The sequence below is a fragment of the Octopus bimaculoides genome, chromosome 2 (assembly GCF_001194135.2).
Source record: "Octopus bimaculoides isolate UCB-OBI-ISO-001 chromosome 2, ASM119413v2, whole genome shotgun sequence".
In the NCBI taxonomy this organism is placed as follows: Eukaryota; Metazoa; Mollusca; class Cephalopoda; order Octopoda; family Octopodidae; genus Octopus; species Octopus bimaculoides.
This window is the reverse complement of record NC_068982.1, coordinates 66480677-66484917: the sequence shown is the minus strand read 5'-3', so window position 1 is coordinate 66484917 and position 4241 is coordinate 66480677.

The window sequence follows — 4241 nt, the reverse complement described above, 5'->3', positions numbered from 1 at the left end:
ATATATATATATATATATATATATATATATATATATATATATAATTTTACCCTTACATAAGGAGATGGTTGTGTCAAAATGGTATTAAAAGCTTTGTTGCAACCAGTATTTACAGGATTCGGGGTGCAAGGTAAAGGAGAAAGGTGGCTGCAAAAATACCACCTGTAATCCTCATACTTGTAACATCTCTGGCCTTCTTTGCAAATCGTTGGCAGGACTTAAATGTCACATTCGACATAAGCATTATAGCCGACCAAGAAAGAGTACGTTGTCGGAGCCTCATACGTCGGAATCGACGGGAGAGTCCATCATTTATGTATATAAATCTCGATTTATATCATTATCTATCTATCTATCTATCTATCTATCTATCTATACACATACATATACACGCATACATGCACATACATGTATGTTGTTGTTGGCACTCCGTTGCTTACGACGTCGAGGGTTCCAGTTGATCCCATCAACCGAACAGCCTGCTCGTGAAATTAACGTGCTGAGCACTCCACAGACACGTGTACCCCTTAACGTAGTTCTCGGGGATATTCAGCGTGACACAATGTGACAAGGCTGACCCTTTGAATTACAGGCACAACAGAAACAGGAAGTAAGAGTGAGAGAAAGTTGTGGTGAAAGAGTACAGCAGGGTTCGCCACCATCCCCTGCCGGAGCCTCGTGGTGCTTTAGGTGTTTTCGCTTGATAAACACTCACAACGCCCGGTCTGAGAATCGAGACCGCGATCCTATGACCGCGAGTCCGCTGCCCTAACCACTGGGCCATTGCGTCTCCACTGTATTTCATATTATTTACATGATTACCGTAGAAAACATCTCCATTCTTAACTTTCTCTTTTTCTCTTAGTAATCAATACTACCCTATCCCCTCTATATATACGCGACCTCTATGAAACTAATCTGTTCTTTTTTTCGATGCTTTCTCTCTCTCTCTCTCTCTCTCTCTCTCTCTCTCTCTCTCTCTCTCTCTCTCTCTCTCTCTCTCTCTCTCTTTCTCCCTCTCTCTCTCTCTCTCTCTTTCTTTCTCCCTCTCTATTTCTCTCCCTCTCTCTCTCTTTCTCTCTCTCGGTCTCTCCCCCACTCCTCTCATTCTCTTCTTCTCTCCCTCTACCCTCTTTCTCCCTCTCTCTCTGTATCTCTCTCCCTTCTCTCCCGCTCCCATCTCTTCCTCTCTCCCTCTTCCTCCCTCTCTCTCTGGATATGTCGTATTCTGTGAGAAAAACGCTGGAGCATGTCCTGTTGTCAAGAAGGGCAATACCTCTGACTCTGCTGAGTATCGAACTATCACACTGACTTCGACCATCACACATACATCGAGGAGACAGATCTCCCGTCGTAGACAACGTATGAGTGTTCAGTTTTTGCTGAACGACTTACATAAATTACTTGTTTATAGTGATCAAATGTATGTGCTGTACCTTAACTCACTCCCTCGATCAAATTGATATTGCTTGTACAAGTGCACAAGTGTATCACGCATCAGGTGTCGAAATGATCGCAGAGTAACGTGACTTTTTAGCCCAGCCAAAGATCTACAATGTCTTGCACAGAATTGGCATCCAAAACCTTTACTGGCAATAGCTGGCTGTTGTTGTAATTGGGCTCCATGTACCTTTGCGTGTCGTTCAAGTCCTCCTGCTGAATCACACTCCCTTCCACATGCTCGACAGACATGATTAGTATGGTGTGTAGCATCATCACCAGCGGCCTGGTAGTCAATCATCGGTCTTGCTTTATGACTACGAAGATGACTCATAAGCCCAGCTTTACTGAGGCACATACATACGTACATACATACATACATACATACATACATACATACATACATACATACGGCACAGTGAAGATTTGTAAGAGATTCCTAAAATTCTCCACCTGAGATTCTTTAGGTGAATGAATGCACACACTTGGGTGTATGCATCGACAGTGCAACCAACACAGCAACTCAATCACATATTTACAAACACCGGGAAATCCCTTAACTCAAAACGTTTTGTCGTTTTGTTAGTAACTGGCTTGAACACTCTTAAGAACTTAAATTAAACTCAAAGAAAAATCATACATACATACATACATACATACATACATAGTCTCTGTGTGTGTATAAATTTGAAATGTAAAAGAAAATTAGCAGATATATGTATTTAAATAGTATAACTTGGTAAGCAGAGGTAAAGTTATGGACTTTTCCTCTTCAATGCGTTACAATAAATAGTCTATATTTTTAATGTAATACCTTTTCATACCTTACCTTGCTACTTTTTGCCCCAATGTTTCTCTCTGGGCTCCATGCATCTACACTTAGTTCAGTTATCAAACACTCTTTCGCTTCACCATATTGCAAGCTCTCAACCTTCTCCTCATGTTTCGAGAATTATAATCATACCCATGTATGACATTCTCGACATTCTTCTTATGTTTTACCTTCGTCTGTTATTTTCTGAAGAATGACTAAGTTTCAATTTATTTTCAGTGTCTATGTTTCTCAAATCCCTTGTAAATTTGAAACTCTTCACTCCCTTTCTATATTTCAAGATTTCTACTTTTTCCCTTGACCAAAGCACTCTCAACCTCAACTTCAGCCAATGTTTCATCACTCCCTGGACTCTTTCAATCGCTGTCTATCTTTGGCCAGTCGTGGCTATGTAAGTCCCAGGTAGCAGGTGAAATTATCTCTCCATCTTGTCTTTGGTCGCCCTCTTGATCGTGTCCGTTGTCTTCTGGACAACAGATGGCCAGTCACCCTGACTGTCCATTTGTTGTCCTTCAGTCGTGCGATGTGGCCAACGCATCTATATTTGTTCTTCGTGATCGTGCTTATGATGTTGTTGACTCTCGTGCGCTGTCGAATCTAGGCGTTGGTTTTCTTGTTCCGCAGTGTGGTGCCGAGCAGGATTCGTTCTATTTTCCGTTGGACTACAACGAAGGCGTTCATGATGATAGTGTTGAGAGCCCATGTTTCACTGTCGTAAATCATCACTGGCGGGATGTATTCGTTAAAGATCTTTCTTCTAATTTTCATGGAAGCCTTGTGACTTCTCATGAAGTTTTCCATTTTCCCAAAGGCCGCCCAACCAAGTATTATTCTCTTGACTTTCGGGAGGAGATTTCCGACTTTCGCCACCATCTTTCCAAGGTAAACATAATTATCTTACTCTTCTATGGTTTTGCCGTTTACGGAAACGGATGCTGGTCTGGCGTGCCTGTTGAACATGACCTTCGTCATGTTAGCACGGCTAGCATGGCTGCTTTCCAACCTCTCTATACTTTGTATCTCTTAAAATCTCTCATTTATCTGTTTTACGTTCCAGCTCTGTCACAAACGCTCAACCATCCCCATAAATCACACTCACCTTACTTTTTATGAATCCATATGTATTGACCTTTTCATAATCTCATCTAGTTTCCACCTCTATACTGTCAGGTTTCTAGTTGCGATATCTCATGAATTCTTCCTCCCCGTTTCTAGTTCTCCATTGACGTCATAAACACCAACTTCTCTAGTTGCAAGTTGTCTACCCGCTCGCTCTCTGCGTATCAAACTCAACAACTTTTCCGTGTATTTAAAGCTCTCTATTCGCTTTTCATCTATCAAACTCATTATTTAGCTAACTGGCAAGCTCTGAGGTATTTTAATCCCTCCGTCTTGTTTTCTCTGTGTATTCTTTATCCATCACCTTGAGATTTTTTTCTCTATTTTTAAACCATGTATTGACATGCATTTTAGATATAAAACATGCATACGATCTGACACATAAGCTCACTCTAAATGTGCACACACACACACACACTCCTGCTCACAGACATGCATAGATAATAGACACACAGACACATATACACATATACATGTACGCACATATACACACACACAGTACTTGGTCAGTTGTCCGGTGTCCTCATAGGTCTAGGGGCTCAATGCAGAGCTACGTATGCAATGGCTTATTGTCAATAAATAAATACTATAGGGCACACAAATGCACACACATGCGCGCAGACACACACACACACACACACAAACATATACATACACGCACAAATACATAGATGTATACATAGATCAAATCCAAATATTTATGCATACACATGCACCCACATACCCAAACACACATAAACACACAAACACACATACATACACACGCACACTCAAACACACACACATATAATCTATATATACACACACACACACACACATATATATATATATATATATGTTTATATATATA